Source organism: Dipodomys merriami, unplaced genomic scaffold (genome assembly GCF_024711535.1).
Source record: "Dipodomys merriami isolate MVZ:Mamm:240054 unplaced genomic scaffold, mDipMer1.0.p SCAF_4, whole genome shotgun sequence".
NCBI lineage: Eukaryota > Metazoa > Chordata > Mammalia > Rodentia > Heteromyidae > Dipodomys > Dipodomys merriami.
Genome location: NW_027205603.1, coordinates 83,734,627 through 83,753,575, shown reverse-complemented (window position 1 = coordinate 83,753,575; position 18,949 = coordinate 83,734,627). Strand labels below are relative to the sequence as shown.

The 18,949-nt window shown below is 37.6% G+C and overlaps 1 long non-coding RNA gene across 2 annotated transcripts in view; it reads left to right on the top strand.

Moving 5' to 3' along the window:
• The window catches only part of LOC138806336 (uncharacterized), a 63,410-nt gene that overhangs the window by 27,919 nt on the left and 16,542 nt on the right, over positions 1–18,949 (top strand). Inside the window, exon 3 of one of the 2 annotated variants that reach the window (XR_011365799.1) lies at positions 8,304–8,345. The exons of the other annotated variant lie outside the window; for it this stretch is intronic. This is a non-coding gene — a long non-coding RNA (uncharacterized lncRNA). Of the gene's footprint in view, positions 1–8,303; positions 8,346–18,949 lie in introns of those variants that run through there. 2 annotated transcript variants of the gene reach the window in all.

Here is an 18,949-nt window from a genome sequence, read left to right as displayed (position 1 = left end):
AAGCAGAAACTGGTTTTCAGCCCAGCCTTGCCTGAGCCATGTGAGAGCCTGTAATAACCTGGACCCAGTCCACCCGTGATTGGCTCCATTTCTTTTACAGGAAACTCTTCCTTTTTGAAAGGGAGATGGTAAGCTTTTCAGTGCCTCCAGCAGGACATGTTAGTGCCTTGTTTCCAGGGTGTGGATCACATAAATTTGAAGTACCTCTGGTTTCGGTGGGAATACTGAAACCTTTCTCTGATGACGCATAGAGGAATTAAAGAAGCGTGACAGCTTTGAACTGTTGTCAAAAACTGCATGGAGCTTCATTTCTGGAAGGGATGTTTCATTTTCTGAACCTTTAGTTTGGAAGCAGTTCCTTCTCAAACTCTCATGCCCTCCTTTCTCCCTCCCCTCCCCTCAATTTTATTGCTACCTTTCTTCAGGCTCTGCCAAGAAAGCTTGGAATATCATGAATATGAAGATGCAAAATAATTTGGGGAATGTGACTATCATTGTACTTTGTTGAGGGAGAAAGAAGATGAAATTTCACTGTCAAGAGCTTGTTTTTGAAAAGATTTATGTATCTCCCACATACCCATAGACCTCAGGTGCACTTCTTTTATGTCTTATTTTCGAGAACAGGAATTTGCAAGTCTCAGAAAGAAAGCTTGTCACTACCAGTGGTTGGAACCTCTTCTTGTAATTGGCATGCAAATTCTCCAGTTGGGGAAAGGTGTTTTGGTGAAAGAGAATGTTGGCCCAGTAGAGTGAATTTTCAACTTGTCATAGTGGCGTCACTGAAGAAAACTTTTCTGATTTATAGTCATTCATTATGCATGTATTTGGTAGATTTATACTTTAGGAGTAAGTAAGGTTGGTGTCTAGGGGATTAACAAAAATAAAAGTTTTAAAAATAAAATATGATTTTAATTGCTTATAACCTTGTGAAGAAGAGCTCTGTAAAAACAAGCTTGCAGAGAAAATATTTAGATACTTCAGGAGAAGTACAGACAAATACTCTTAGGATTAACAGGAGCTAGACATTGATTATAGCTGGAGCCAGTGAGTATAGGCACTGGTCCAGGGAGAAGAGAGTCTGGATCTAGAAGGATGCTCAAGGTGTGAGAATATTGAAGTGTGAAGGAAATAGAAGTGATAGGAGAAATTAATCATATCAAGAAACAAAGTTGTAATCTTAAGTTGATAAGCAGGGCCCATCCACTCAATTATGTCTTTCTTTGTCAGAATATGGGGGACAGGAACAGAAAAGGCAGGAGAGATTCACATATGGATAGAGTGGAGGATGTTAAACGGAAGGAAAAGAGCAAGCAAAATTGATTTAAAAGATGAAGGATGAAATCTGAGGGAGGATCTGAAAAAGATGAAGCATAGGATCAACTGGCTCATGGAGTAGGGAAGGTCAAGGAGTGATCACTGCTTGAGGGTATAGATAAGATTGGTGGCCCAGCACTCAGTGAGCATGAGGAAGAGGAGAGGAAGGAGCAGACTCACCATACTGTATTCAGGAAGGGGGCTTGACCCCAGAAACTAACTTAATAACCAAAGAAAGATGACGTTTGGGGCAGAGTTAACATTACTGGGAACATTTCATTGGTGAAGATAATGAAAGCTATTTATGGATGCTTGAATTCAGTGAATTCAACTGCACTCTGGTAAAGAAACAGCATTTAAGGGAAAGATGCTGCCTTCTTTTGGTGCTTAGATGAAAAGTTACTCAGTGAGTGATAGAAAGAGCCTAGAAACAATCATGCCTCCCACTGCTCAGGAAAGAGTGTAATTATTGCTACCTCAAAGATGTCCACATCAGAACTCCCCCGGCACCCGTGAGTATTTTACCTCACATGGCAAGAGAGACTTGCAGGTGAGAACAAGTTAGGGATCTTGAGATAGAAAGATTATCCTGGGTTATTCTTGTGAGCCTGATGTAATCAAGAACCCTTAAAAGATGGACGCAGGATGTCAGAGTTGAGAGATAATGACACAAAGCTGGCTTTGATGTAAGAAGGGGGCAGGAGCCAAGGAAGGAGATGTCTACAAGTTGGAGAAGGTAAGAAAATTGATTCTTCCCTTAGAGTTTTCAGTAAGCATACTGCCTTCTTTCTGTGTTACCTTCACCCATCCACCCCATTCAGGACTTTGGACCTCCAGACCCACACGATAATAAATTTGTGTTGCTGTAAGCCAAGATTGTAGTAGTTTGTGGTCATTGTTGTTGGATAGTTGGTTGGTTTTGGAGCAGAGGGAAAATAATATACAGAGTAAGTGCAATGTTGAAAACACTTACTCTCTGGCAGTAGATGAAGGCAAGGCAGATGATGGTGAGAACATCTCTAGGTGTACCAAGATCAGTACCATGTCAAAGCAGGCATTGCAGAAATGGAAAAATGGATAGACAAGAGGGTAAAGTATGAGAGCTTATCTTAAGACAGCATTCTGAGCCAATAAAAAGGGAGAAAATAGCTAGACTATAATAGTACTTAATATGTGGTTGAAAAATAATTTGTCAGTGTTGACACTGCTGTTGACACAAGGACTCCTTGGAGGGTAACAACTTCAGAGAACACATTGATTGGTCCTCCCTGATGAGGCTTTGATGCAAGTAAAAAAAAAAAAAAACAACACCACAAAAAACGGCTAATGTGAAGTACAAAGGAACCACCTTGAAGTGGAGAGTGATTCGTGCATGAACAGAAAAGGGTAAAGTAAGGCAAGCAAATGATAGGCAGCTTTCTCAACCTGGTCCAACCTGTTTGCCTGGCTGACTGCGCATATATAAAAACTTCAGGGCCTTTTAAGATCAGCTGAGCATGCTACTTCATCCCACCTCCAGCTGCCTCCCTGAGTCATTGCCCAGTCTTCTGCCCTGCAGCAATCGCATGAGATCGGTTTGAGATAGATGCTAGGGTTTACTCATTCCTGTATTGCCAGCACCTCCCACAATGCCCGGCAAATATCAAATACCCCATAAATCTCCATCATGAACAGAAGGGCAGGGTTCTACTCTTCAAAGATTCATTGCAATGAGAGTATTACAAGGTGATGAGTAATCTTGTGACCAGAGTTGAGGTCCAAAGGAACCATTTCCAAAAGCTGATCCAAACTGGCCTACCAAAAGATGCCAGGACAATAAAGGTGTTTAATGCCCACTTGTAATCCATTCTGATTCAATAAGTCTGGATTAAGGCCAGGCAGGGACTCCCAATTCTGATTCTCAGAAAACAGATCATTGTGGCCTAAAATGATCAGAGAGAGAGACAGAGACAGAGATAGAGAGGAGGGCAGGGAGAGGGGTAGCTCTAAGAAGCTGAGATCTAAATTATAGATTCAGACATAAGCAAAATTTGGATAGGAGGAGAGAATTAAAAGGGTACAGATCAAGGACACAGAAAGAAAGACTCTTTCATGCCTCTTTGAACCTAATGACTCCTCCACTGCAGGCCCTGCTACACCTTGTCTTGTCCTATCCCATTCTCAGCAGCTGCCCACCCAGCCATCCATCTATCTGTCCATCCATCCTGCCTACCATCTTTGACTCTAGCACCATCCCCAATTCTTAGCATCATTGGATCTCCACTCTAGGACAGCCACACTGAACACTCTGTTCTTGAGGTGTATCTCTCTATACCCTTCTTCTGTATCATGGAAGAGTCTTGCTGTTCTCACTGTTAGATGAGGAGCTCCTATGTACAATTCTAAGTCTGAATTGTCTCTGCAGTGTCACATGAGCATTGCCAAGCCATGAGCATAATACCTGACATATAATAATGTATTGATGAGTATTTAATAAGTGTAAGTAAATAAGTGAATGCACAGTTGCAGCAAAATGAACTATATAAAAACATAGACTGTCCACTAATGCTCCACATTTAATCAACACTGCCCCGCTGGGCTTCAGACGGTAGTGACTTTTTTTTCACAGTTGAGACTGACGTTTTGCTTTAAAGGGTTTGAATGGTACAGTAAAAAACAAAAACAAAAACAAACAAAAACAAAACAAAACAAAAACAACTTGTTATGCTTATTTTCAGGGAGACCTAATACTTTTCTTTTTGTATTAAACATATAACTCCTATTTTTTGGCTACTAGGGATGGTGTACAACTTTTTCTACTCTAATTCTATGTAACAGAAGGATATGTGTCTGATGGGTTCTAAGAGCCTATCAAACCAATGATGATCTGACTCTCATTTCACAATGATTTTCTGGAATGGAACTCTGGCCATGTCCAGCAGCAAGGTGCTGAGCGGGAATATGGACTTCCATTTGTATAAATCTCAGCGAGGATGAGCTGGCCACTGCTGTTAAACAGCAATTTGGCTTCACTTAATTTGAGCTTCCATTTCTTCTTCCATGGTTTGAGACTTGCTACCTCCTCATACTCAGTTCAGAATTTGGGAGCCAGTATGCAGAGAGAAATAACCTTTCCCCAAAGAAGCCAGTCCATTTTCTAACACGGGTGCTCAGAGATGTTAAGCTTGCCTTCCCTTCTCAGAGGAGACCATTCTTGCCATCCATGGCAAAGAAGTTGCTTTGACTTAGCTTTTCTGCTTAGTAAAGGTAGGGAAGGGCCCTTGTATCTTGTCTATATCTTTCTGGCTTGCATATCCAGGCACACCCGTCCACATGGGCTTTGTTTCCTTCACCTCACATTATGTAATGAGAAGGTGTTGGGCCTTGGATTTATTTCCACAAAGACCTGTTTCAAAATCCCTGCTGATTGCTCTAGGGCTGTGAATGTGTGTGTCAGATGGAGAGGCCCATACATGTTTCCTACATGAAGCACCATGCCTGAATTAGGTCATTCAACCTTTGCTTTTTTTTTTTTTAGTATTTCAGAAGCCACTCCTAGGGTATCTGGTTAAGGCCACAGAGAATAAAGCAGGAGAAGGCAGATACTTTACCAAGCTTTTTATTTTAGACATGCATGTTGGCAGGAACATGGTGACTCATTCCCCTTCCTGGAACTTGGAGGATAGGCAGGCTCCTAATGGCCCTATTTCAAAGGCTGCTCTCTCCCTTCTTCCGATAAATCCTCTACAGCTGAAATTTAATCTCTGGAAGTATAGGACATATTAGGAAGGGTATTAACCTGCTCCAATGAATACCCTAAGGCACTATTGGGTAATACTGAGAAAGTATACAAACGGTATCCAAGGAGCCCTCCTCAAATCTGTGGGAAATCAAATAAACAATAGTCAATGATTCAAAGATTGTTAATAGCACTTAATGTATGTTACTACCTACTGTGTTCCCTATGCTTTGTTTACATTTTCTCTAATCCTCATGTCTACTCAGCTTATTTTGCAACTGTTGCTCACGTAGGTTAAGTAATCTCTCCAAGATACCAATGCTTAAAAAGAGCGTAGTTGAGATTCAGATCCAGACATGTCTAATGTCAAAGTCCATATCCCTTCCACTGTGTCACACTGCCTCCCCACAATTCAAGTGGACCACGTTGCCGGCTGGGCTACTGATCCCACTGGAACTGTCCCAAGGTATTGATATTCTGAGTTGTCAGTCACATCGTCAACTCCTCTTCTTCCCGCCTCACGGTGGGAGATGGTGTTCTAGCCCTGATACCAGCTCTATCTCCCTGCCTCACTGGCGACTTGTGTTTCAGCCTTCTGGCTGCTGAAAAATCACACTGGGATGGAAGGCAACTGAGGAAGCATCAATTTTAAAATATTTTCTGTGAGATTCTATTTCCTCAGCTACTCTTCCTGAGAGCTGTTGGTTTCTGTTTTTCTTCCATTATGGAAATAATTTAGAGTTTTTTTTAGGGCGTTTTTTAAAAAATCTCTTTTTCTTTCCTTCCCTTGTATTTTATTTTCTCACTTTTCTTTCCTTTTTTTTTTCTTCCAGATCTTTCTTTTATTACTCTTCCTCCTCCTTTTTCTCCTCCACCTCTCGCTCTAGTTCCTCCTCTTCTGAAATCAGTCTCTAACAGCTTTTGGATTTTGTTGTGTGCAAACACAGTTTTACTGTATACACTCAGATAATAACAATGTTGAATGCAGAAACTCCTAATCCTAACACTAGATCCTCAACATTAGTAAGCATCAGAATTGCCTTGAGGCCTTTAACACACCTACAGCTTGTCCTAATCCTGGTTTCTGATCTATTAGATCTGAGGTGGAGGCCTGAGAATCTGCATAGTTGTAAGAGATGCTGACCCTGCTAGATTAGGTTCACACCTTTAGGAATATGCTTTTACCCAAATTCCTAATGCTAGCTGCATAAGTAAGTGGATTATGGTCCAAGGCCAGCCATATGAAAAAACGCATAGCACGCATTCTGAAAATTCACTAAAATAAAAAGAGTTGGGGATGTGGCTCAAGTGGTAGAGACCTTATCTAACAGGGCAAGGCCTTGAGCTCAAATTCTACATACCACCAAAAGAAAAGTGAGAAGAACTGCCATTTTATATTTCCAAACACATTTATAGTTTATAAATATAATATTTGCCATTTGTTTCAGAAGATCTGACTTCCCTCCAATATCATTTACTTGACTCTATGTAACGTATTATACCTAGGGTCTGACTTCAAAGCTCTTGGCTGACTCTGATGACATCTAGTTATCTTAGCTTTTCTTTATCAAAAACCATCTTCAATTTTTAATTGAAAATTCATTGGGTATTTATTAAGTATATGATTCTGAGCTGGCAGACTTTAGTTTGCTTTTATGTTTTCCTTTTAGCATTTTGAAAATACGTTTCAGTGTTTTCCAGTTTCCATAGTTTCTTATGAGAAGTCAGCTGCCATTAAATGGCTGTCTCCTTGTTTGTAGTACAGTTTATCTCTGTTTTCTCATGGATTTTTAGATATTCCTTGTCTCTGGTTTCTATATATGCCTACATGTTTTCTTTGTATTTATCTTCTTTAGATTTTACTGAGCTTTATGAATTGCTATATTTATGCTAAGGATAAAATTTAGGAATAATTATCATTTTTTGTGGGTTGTGTGGCTTGAACTCTGGGCCTGGGCTCTGTCCCTCAGCTCTTCAGCTCAAGGCCAGTGCTCTACCACTTGAGCCACAGCACCACTTCCAGTTTTCTGGTAGTTTATTGGAGATAAGAGTCTCATGTACTTTGCTGCCCGGGCTGGCTTTGAACCACGATCCTCAGATCTCAGCCTCCTGAGTAGCTAGGATTATAGATGTGAGCCACCAGCACCCAGTGATCAATTTTTAAAGATAAAATTTCTACCTCCTTGCACCTATAGTTGCTTATATATAAGACTATTTGACAGGTCTTCACAAATCCTTGTGAATCTGGAATTATACTTTATTTTATTCTTCAGTCTCTTCTTTCTTTATGCTAGATAGGAAAATTTCTGTTTATCTATCTTCAAGATTACTGATGTTTTACTATTTTATCATAATAAACCCATCCAATAGAAGTGTTATTTCAATTACTTATTAATTCTAGAATTTTATTTTTTATGGTTTGTTTGTCTTGAGTGTTATTTTTTACCTTTTCATTCACTGTGGACATATTATATTTTATGCCACCAGTTCTAATAGTTGTTTTAAAGGCCATTCATTGCTAATCTAATACTGGAATTGTCCTGAGTTTGTTCTCATCATATCATTTTTTCTCATAATATATTTCATATTTTCCTTATTGTTAATATATGAAACAATGTATGCTGTGTCTTGGAAATCTAGATTCTGTCATATTCCTTCAAATATACAGGTTTTCTTACACTGCTTTTTTTTCAGAATGGAATTTTATTCATTTAGACATTAACATGTCTTTACCTCTTAGAACATATCTTGATTATTTTCCCCCTCCATCACTAGCCCTTGTCCCTATTCCCCCTTTCCAAAACAATCTTAACAGATTGTATTGTTCTTTCATAAATGAATGCAAAGTACTTTGACCACATTAACCACCCCCACACACACAAACACACAGCTGTTTTTAGATAGTATCACGCTTCCTAACCAGGTAGGCACCTAGACTGTGATCTACTTACTTTAGACTTCACATTGTAGGAAGGATGTCAGATCTATTGGTTGAGAAGAGGTCTCACACATACCTCTAAGCTGATCTTGATCTGTAGTCCTCCCACTATCATCTTCCCACATAAATAGGATTACAGGCAAGAGCTTCTCATGCCCAGCTAGTAGCGGATCCTCTATTCATTCTATTGCTTGATTTCTCTAAACAAAAAAACATAGGAAAGTGGTAATTCTTAAACATATGTGAACAATGTGTTTCTGGACAATGAGATATCTCTGACAATTGTCAGAACTGAAGAGATGACTTTCTGTCTGTTCTAATTTGTCTTCACAGTCACCAAACATCCTGTTTCCTGAAGTAGAGTTCACAACTGTCTGGACTGCTTGTCAGCTTCCTGTAGTGTTTGTGATACACAAGTTTCCCAACAGAAGATGCAAATGCAGAGCGATTTTGAGAATGATCTGAATTCTGAAGGAATATCACTGTCAACAGCAATGGCTAATCAAATCGACAAAAATAAATAACAACCACTGCAGACTGCATCTTAAAAGTGAAGGTCACAAAAACAAGTTGCATCTGGCACAGGCAATATTTAATATCTGGAAGGAATTGTATCCTCTGCATTTAGTATAACATCAAAACATTACTGCAGTCATTTGCATCAGGACTAGCAGAACCCCAAGATCATGTGCTTGTTTGTTTAATACACATCTTGTCAATCAAGAAACTGTGGTTAATATGAGTTGAAAAAAGATATACTACCACATTAGGACAAAGCTTCAATCCCAATGAAATTATGCTAATGAGATTACTTTGTATTGAAGAGGTCATGAAATAATTACTATAACATTATACACAAAAGTAAGATAAATATAAGCTGAAGTCCCTAAATGTCTTACAAATTATATTACAAAGTTTAAGAAGAAACTGGGAAGGCAGGTAGAATGTTTTGTGCCACACAGTATAAATGGGAAAATAACAGACGTTTCACAATTGCAACAATATAAAATTTTTGATGTATAAAGTAACACACATACAAACAAGCAAAGACAATAACATTCACATGATAAGGAAGAGCTTATGAACAACACTCTTCCATAAATATCTATTTAATACTACCATTGACTCCTATTTTCAGAGATGGGGAAGAGTAAAAGATTGATAGGAAAACTGGGAGGAGAAACTTAACTTTTAGCCTTCTGTAATATATATCTTACAGAACAAAATAAATAATTCTACCAGTGGTAAGAAAAATGATGAATGGCTGACATAAAATCTCATAATTGCTGATGATATTTAATTCTATCACCATTATCTCTGTATTGGGATGGGATGGGATAGTTAGCTGGTTGTCCCTAAAACCTAGAATACTTAACAATTAGTTTTCTAGACATGTTGGAGGATTGTTTACTATCAAAGTGCAGCTACTAGCATCTTCTACTATTTTCTAAGATAAAGTCTATGCCTAATCCAAGGTGCAGTCTACATCCAATGACTAATCAAAGTGAAGTTCACAAACCTGCACATTTTCACACAGTTCAGATCAACTCCAGTGCTTCTCTTTAGCTCCAGAGCTCACATGATACTGGAATTGTGCCTCAACCTCCTCCATTCCATCTTGCTTTTTTCTCCTTCTTCCAAAGGTATGGTTCAATACGATGGTTCCTAGGAAACATTTATTGCACTAAATTTAATAATTCTCGCCACAAATATTATTAGGGAATAGTTATAATGGTGAGATTCAATGAAACTAAGTATAGTTCACTAAAAAGCTAATGAAATGCATAAATGCCTGCCAAAATTGATTTTAAAACTAAAAGAGGAATATAAGGAGAATTACTGTAGACATTAAATATTTAATGGGGAAATTAAAAACAACTTTGTACCAGTGACTATGAATATATTGCTTAAGGGAAAGATTCTTATACAATTTATCAAATTTGACTCAATAAAACATAGGAAGCTCATTGTCCAAATAAACATTAAAGAGATCAACCTGTAGATTAAGAACTCATTACATTAACATATACTAATAAAACAGTTTTGAAATATCATGAGAAAAAAATAGTGGGTTTGATAGTTATCTGGATAAGTTTCATTAAATATTCAAGAAGCAATAATTCCCATCTTAAATAAACTCTTCCATAATACAGAACATGAGGGAATACCTACAAAATCAATTCATGAAGCTAACCAACCATGTTATCTTTTAGTACTGATAGTATTACAAGAAAAAAGAAAAATTACAATCTGTATCATTCATAAACACATATTCAAAACCTCAGCACACTGCCTACATAATCAAAAAGCAAAAAAGTGTGTATCACAAGCATCTTAACCTTCCCACTAAGATAACCAAGATTGATTTAACATTATAGAATTGATCTAAAGAATTTATTATATTAATAGACTAAAGGACAAAATGTCCTCTGATAATCTCAATATATGGAGCACAATTATTTTGATAAACATGAATGTCTATTAAAGGTAAACTTTACAAACTGTAAAACACAACCGGCTATAGGTTATTAACAAAAAATCTTGCACATATCAGCTAAGGAGCTGTTTCAATATCAACTTTGGTAGAGAATGATGTCTAAGTGAAATATAAGGTCTTTTATCATCTTGAAGGCAATAACCTTCATTCATATTTTTGAGAAGCTTCTAGCTGAGGTCCTTGCACATAAAAGATACATAAAAGAATGTCACAAGAAGTTGCCACCATTTCAGAATGGTGTGCCTTAGAGATGATACTTTCTCTCAGTCAATTCTTGCTCTGAGTTTTCCCTTAGTTGCCATCCAGCCCCTTATCAAAAGATGTCATTTGTCTCAAAACTCACACTGAAAATTTCAGTATGAATTTATCCTTTTTTTTTTTTTTTGGTCAGTAGTGGGGCTTGAACTCTAGGCCTGGGCGCTGTCCCTGTGCTCTTCAGCTCAAGGCGAGCACTCTGCTGCTTGAGCCACAGTGCCACATCTGGTTTTCTAGTGGTTTATTGGAGATAAAAGTCTCATGGACTTTCCTGCCCGGGCTGGCTTTGAACTCTCAGCCTTCTAAGTAGCTAGGATTACAGGCATGAGCCACTGGTGCCTGGCTGAATTTATTCTTGATAATTACTTTGAATAGTTACTATAGATTGCTAGTAATAATAAATAGCCTTCTCAGAAGGCTATCATTTTTCTTTCAATTACTAAAAAGTACTGGAGAACATGTAACCTCAAAAAAAGTCATTATTAGTTGCAATAGGAAAAGCTCTGTATTATTACTGAAGATGTTAAGAGTCTTAGTTCTGACTGCACTGTTACTGGTTTGACTTTTGGTGAGGTTCCAAATTTTGAGTCTGTATTTTCTGCCTCTGTCTGCCTGCCTGCTTGTTTTCTTCTTCCCTCCCTCCCTTCTTTTCTTCATTTCTTTCTTCCTTTCTTCCTTCCTCCCTTCCATACCTTTTTAAAAAATGAGATATGGTCTCATTATTTTGCCAAACTGCTGTAACTGCAGGCCTGTATCATCATACCCTGCTTTAAGTTCCTTTTTTTTCTATAAAATGTGCTATGGGACTTATTCACTCAATAAATTAACAGCATATTATATATAAGGCATGATGAAGTTACAAATGTTACATAGGTAATGAGAAAAATCAATAGCAATAGAAGACATAAAAATACATTCTGAGCTGGGCGCTGGTGGCTCACGCCTGTAATCCTAGCTACTCAGGAGGCTGAGATCTGAGGATCGCGGTTCAAAGCCAGCCCGGGCAGGAAAGACCCTGAGACTCTTATCTCCAATAAACCACCAGAAAACCGGAAGTGGCGCTGTAGCTCAAGTGGTAGAGTGCTCGCCTTGAGCTGAAGAGCTGAGGGACAGCGCCTAGGCCCAGAGTTCAAATCCCACGACCGGCAAAAAAAAAAGAAGAATACATTCTGAAATGTAAGTTGTACGAAAGGCCAAGGTATTTCAAGACTGTAAAGAATACAACTGCTTCTGATTTTCCAAATGGATTACAGTTATTCCATAGATGTTGGCACAGTTCTAGGCCCTTCGAGCTATTGCCAAGAATAGAATTAAGTGCTAAACGCAACACCAGAATCTGAAATACAGCAGGAAAAAAAGATGAGACCTAGTGTGCTCAACTTTATGTACAGCTCTGATCAAGTTACCCAACTGACTTCCTATAGGTTTCTAAAACTGTTCCTAAAACAAATTCTTGAGTAGAAGGAGTTATATTTTTAATATCAGCACAAAGAAGAAAGAGGTTGGGAAAAAGCAGGTGGGAGGGGGAGGAAAAGTTTATAAAAACTGTCTGAGCCTTTGCCACCATGGACCTCTGGAACCATTCTATTAACTATGTAAAATATACCTCAGCTCTGTCCAGACCAGGGACAACACAATTGGGGAACCATCTTGTGACTCTTCTCTCGGTTTATACGTGGTCCCTGTCACACCTGGACTGCTGTGCCCAAGAGTTGAGAAATATTTGAAGTGAGAAACAAAGTTTCAGATGAACTCAGCAGAGGACTTAGAGGTTGTGGAATAATACTTCAATCAGCTTCCATCCATGAGTCAAAAATGACTTAAAATTGGGAAGATTTACTTCAGCTCATGTTTCACAGGTTTCAATCCGTTACTATCTGGCTCCAGTGCTATGGGCCCCTGTGGGGAAAATACCATGGCTTAAAGAGGAAGCTGCTCACCTTATGGTGGCCAGGAAAGAGAGAGTGAGAGTGGAAGCCACAAGCAAAAGGGTGTAGAGGTAGGATAGACACTCCAAAGGCACACCTCCTAAGGTCTACATCTATGCCTCACTTCCCAATAGCCCTTTTACTTATAAAACCATCAATAGATTAATTCACCAATGAAGTTAGACCCCTCATGATCTAATCATCTCTTACTAGGCCATCAGCTGGGACCAGACAATAACAGATGGACACCAGTATCAGCTGCTATGATATTAAATCTCACAGTAGAGTTTCTCATTTACAGCAGAAAATATAATGTATGCCTTGTAGAACAGACATGGAAAATAAATTGCTTTGCTTTCATTTTTGTTAAGAAGAGACATTTACTCTAAATGCTTCAGAGTGGTGATGAGGGTAATGAAAATATTCTACACTGCAGATCTCATAGCACACAAATCCTACACACAAAAATCTTGGGATGTGGGAGCGATAAACCTGTCTTGTCTTTATCGCATCCTTTGAGAAGAATCCAAAGGAGGATTTTGGTAAGAACTTGATGAAAGGGGCCAATTTGAAGAGTTCAGGTTCACTGCAAATGATGACTTAATCCAGACACTTCAAAAGCATTTACTGAAGAAACAAGTGGGTGAATCAGCATCCCTCACCTATCAAAATCATAGCCTGGGGTATAACTTTGCTAACCTAAGTATCCTATGTCTGACATCTTCATGAGAGGCTTTAACAATCCAATGTGAAGTCCCAGGGGTGCCTTTCTCACCCAGGTGTAGTAGAGACAATCTGAAATGGAACTAGGGAAAGGCAATAGTTGTGAAATTTGAGTATATAGGATCACCTACGAGGCTTAGGAAAACATAGATTTCTGGGTCTCGCCTGAGTATCTGATTCAATAGTTGTGGAATTATCATCTCATATGTTCCAAAAGGATGCCAATGTAGCTGGTCCAGGAATGGCATTTTGAGTGGCTTAGAAGCTAGATCAGTGTGAATGAGTAGGTATAGGAAAGGAGGGGAATCATTAAGTACTTTGCTAGGACCTGCATTAATAAATGGAGAACCTAGACCCGCAGTCAATGTCTTCTCCCTGGACTTTAGAGATGTCACTGCAGGATCATCCTAAAAAAAAGATGTTTCTATTTGCTCTCCATTTCACTATTCCTAGGCTACAACATACATACAATTTATCATTTCCCTCAAATAGTTTTCCAAAGCAAGCTGGGCTTGAAAAAAAAAACCATGAGTTTTACCAATAACTAGAAAAAAGATAAAAGAGCAGAAAAAAAGGAGAGGAAAACAAAAACAGAAAGAGTTTTTTTTTTAAAAAAGTAGACAAAGATAAAGAATAAGAATATAATATTAGGAATACCTGTTAGGTTCCAATATCTATGCTTTGACTTTTCATATACTATAGGACATTAAAGCCTTGCAAATTTTATGTAAGATGTGCTATCATCTTCATGGGGAAACTAGTGTGTAATTAATCATGAGATCTGCCCAAGATGATTCACAAGAGCCTTACATAGGACCCAAACCTAAGTATTCAACTCCAAGTTTAGCAAATTTCGACAGCTTTCTACCATCAGGAAAATTGAGTCCACGTAGAGAGGCTATGGATAATTGGAAATTGAAAGTTAAGTTAATCTAGGTCAGTGACTATAGAACAGAAACTGTGGTTGCACCAAACATTGAACCAATTCTTCCATTTATTGCCATGCTAGGATCTATGAGCCTTGTTTCTGACTCTCTGAACTTGATCTCAGGATTCCCTTTTAAAATATTGTTTATTTTCTTGATAATGGCCAGTCTAACTGGGATGAGGTGGAATTTCAATGTTGTTTTGATTTGCATTTCCTTTATGGTCAGAGATATTGAGCATTTCTTTATGTGTCTATTGGTCATTTTTACTTGATCTAAGAAGAACAAAGGAGGGGGTAACAATGCTTGACAATAAATGTACTCATTATCTTACTCAGGTAACTGCAGCCCCTTTGTACAGCATTTTAAAAATAAAAATTTTTTAAAAGAAATTTTTAAAAATAAAAATTTTAAAAAAGAAAATAAACAATAAGAAATCCTGGCAAGAACATTGCCAAAATGGAGCCTTAATAACAGTGTTAATGGGAATATAAATTTCTTCAAACACTTTGGAAAGCAGTGTGGAGATTTCTCAAAAAAATCAAACATAGAGCTATTATATGATCCAACAATTCTACTCCTGGGTATTTAAATAAATCCAAAACATCACAAACCAGGAAGTCATAAAGCCACCAGCACAACCATGTTTACTGCAGCACTACTTACCACAGCCAAGGAATGGAATCAGCCCATATGCCCCTCAATGGGCAAAAGGATCAAGAAAATATGGTATATATACACAGTGGAACTTTACTCATCCACGAGAAAGAATGATATTGTGATGTTTGTAAAGAATGGAAAATCCTGGAAAAATTATGTGAAGTGAAGTACTTTAGGCCCAGAGAAACAAAAGGATGTATATTTTACCTTATATATGAGAGCATGATTTATCTTATAAACTTATAAGGAAATACATGGTGTCAACTGAAATACTGTAGATTCAAGAGAGAACTCAAGTACTATCATTTTTTAGAAAGACAAAAATCAAAGTTCAGCAAAATAAAACATCAGGAAGCAGGTATTTGAAAGGCGTAGGGTGTGGTGAAGGGTAAAGAGACAAATGAAGAGAAGGGGAGAATGTAGTCAAGAATTAAGAAGAGTGAGGGAAGAAGTGGGTAGGGGAGGTATGGGTGAGAATGTTGACAGTGGTCACACTGATCAGTATACATTGTATTCACAAACTGCTTTGTTAAATGGCAATGCCTTTGTACAACTACTTAAAGACAAAAGGAAAAGGAAAAATAATAAAAATGAAGGACAGGAATGTAAAACTTGTCTTATTCAGGGTGTAGGTACTAGTAGGATGTGGGAAGGCAAAGAAAGAGAACAAATAAGATCAAAATACCTTAGGTACATTTGTGGAAATGGAACCATGAACCTTGTTAAGATTGGTTTGGAAATGGAGGAAGAGGATGGAGAGTGACAGAAGCAGTGAATCTGCTCAAGGTACACTGTATATGTAGATGGTATGTAAAAATAAAACTCTTGTACAACAAATTAATGCTAATAAAATATGGATTAAAAAAACACAGATTAAGTATCAACCCAACACTGCCTAGACACTCAAAGAAGAACAGATGAGTAAAATAAGGTATCTGAGCTTGAGGTGGATAAAATACAGAACTAACCTTTAACAATCAAACACATTTTCTAAATACAAAACATGCTACAACTAAATTTAAAAATGAAATCATAAATGATATTCAAATACATGTTCCTGACCTGGACCAAAAAGAAGTAAAAAAGGCATGGAAGAGGCCAGAAGGGGCAATAGCAACGCCATTTGTTTGAAGCTCATTTACATAGAAAAAAATCAGATCTGACTGTGAAGCCCCTTACACATGTAAAATAGAGCACCAACCTTATTAAAATTGCATACTCTGACGTCACTCTGCTAAATTTAAATCTGGACCTATACTACTCATCTAAATTGTTTTGAGGAAAGAATATTGTACATTTGCAGGTAGTATTGAAAGAAGAACTTTAAAAAGAAGTTCTAGCATTCCTGCAGTGAAAGAATTCAAACCTTGAAAAACAAATTCTGAGTTGAATGCCATTAGCATTCTCTCTGTGTGTGTACAAGTATGGATATATGTGTGTTTGTATGTGTCTGTGCATGCACCTGTGCATACATGTGTGGCAGAACTAGAGTGGAAAGCAGAAAATATATTTTTTAAATGAAGTCCAACAAGCCCAGGAACACCATGATCCCCAACAATGGTACAAAACACAGTTAACTAAGATCCCCAACAATGGTACAAAACACAGTTAACTAAGAAAGGGGCAGGGCCAAGCAGCCCAAACCCACAGGACAGAAAGAGAAGGGACAGGAGAGCAGCAGCCATGTTTCATGGAGGACACCTGCCTAAATCATGAAAAGTCATACTGGCTGAGATGAAGCATTTCCTATCTAGAACCTTCAGTTCTTTATTGCTAAAATAATAATAATAATAACACCTACATATGGAGTTATTGTGACATTGATGTATGATAACATATGTAAAGTATTTTTCCTATTTTTTAGTATCTAAGTATTTAACAAGTTAGGACATATAGATAGATAAAGGAAAAATATAAATAAAATCAGTTTTTTGAACTTGAGATCCTACTCTGTATATACAGGCTATTGACCTGCATTGAAAGGCTCAGATAGGAGCCTTATTTGGTCACTGAGGATTAAATAAAATGACACACATTCACAATTTCATATAATTCATAGCTCTTATCTCTAGCAATTGCTGGTTTTTATTTTTATTAAGAAAATCTGTCTTCTATTAGGTTCACACCTAAGATTAATTTTCCTGCTACAAAACATTTTTTTCATAAGCACACATGCCACACAGAGAATAATAATAAATGGATAATTATCAAGGAAAAATGTCCAACAAGTATGTCAATTGAAACAATTATACCATCTTTTATTGTAGAACACAACAAGGATACTTTTTCTTTGGACAATAAATCCTAGCAATGCTAAAGATACATTAAAATAAGTTCGGTTATTCTTTAATGTGGAGGCCAATGGTCCCATTTGGAAAGTCACTTGGTAATAATAATAAGAACTTAAACATGTTCAAAAACACTACTCAGGCATTCTGTGCTTTTTTTATACCACCAGGGTTTGAAATAAATGCCTTGTGCTTGCTTCTCCATGAGCTATAATGCCAGCTCCTTATTCATTTGTTATTTTCAAGAGTCTTGCTTGATGTCTAGGATAACCAGGACTGCAATGCTTCTATTTGGTCTTCCCTATATAGCTAGTCTGAGAGATACATGCCACGCCACTCAACCCTCAGTAGACATGAAGCCTTATGCACTTTTCACTTGGTATAATCTTGTCTCCCAAGTGGCAAGAATTATAGTCATGGGCCACTATGTCCAGCCAGTGATTCCATTTTTTTAAGCTTGACTTACGTAAATAAGTTAAAATAGAAAAACAAGTGTACAAACATGCTTTCCTGTAGTGTGTTTCCAATAACTGTGAGTGGAAAGTAACATCACTAATAGTGAAATATTCTAGTAGTCCATTAGCACAACTCATGACAAATATCTTCTCCCTTCTTTTCATTCCACTTTTTGTGTGTTGTTTGACTCTGATGGTGAGGGTATTATTCATATAATACCCTCTTAACGAAGATCTAAGGGATGTTTTGGTGATTATTTGAGGATCTATGGGTGTTTAGGTTTTAATGATTTCTTTCCTGTAGGTTTGACATCTACTCAAAGTTTTGAGACAATAAGCAAAGTTCCTTGAAGAGTTTGTACATTGTTAGTATGTGAGTAGCACAATAGCAGTTAGCTAACATGTATTCTAAGAGGTCTAGTCCTGGGAAATGCTTTCCCAAGAAATCCTTTGATGAAAAAGCACTACAAACATAACAAGTTTTGGCGAGACCCACAGTTGAGCTTTCTTTGAATGAGCACTACTGCCTTGTCCTACTGCACAGCATGCAAAGGGTTTTCCTTTGTATATTGTTCATTCATTCATTCCCCCATTTATTCATTCAGTCCTGATATCTAATGAGTGCCTGATCCTCCATCTTTTTAATAGAGGCATTGGAAACATTACCATTCCTCACTGCACCCTGTGAATAGATGCAGCCGATAATTTACTATCCTTATACTATCTACGAGGGATATGAAGCTTAGAACTTTAATTCCTTAAGAAGGCAAAGTCAAAGCTCATCCAAATAAAACACTAGCAAGCGGGTACTTGAAAGAGGTAGGGTTAACGCGAAAGAGGGTAGATGAATGAGAAGAAGAAGGGAAGAATGCAGTAAAAAAAAAATCTCAATATATAATCCTACAAAATTAAGAAGAGTGAAGAAAAGGATGGGAAGGGAAGGGATGGGGAGGAGAAGTTGAAAGGGGTGACAATGATCAAAATGCATTGTATTTATAAACTGCTTTGTTAAATGGTCACTCCTTTGTAACCACTTAAAGATAATAATAAAATGGTCACAATAATAACAATATTAAAAGAAATGGTTAACCAGCTGCTAGACAAATGATCTACCATATGATTTATACCTACTCCTTATTTTTCTTTTGCTTCACTTGTCTTTTTGGGACAGAATCTCACAATGTTTTTGGCCTTGAATGGTGTTGCTTCTTTCTATACCTCTCATATAGTTGGGCCAAAAGACTTTA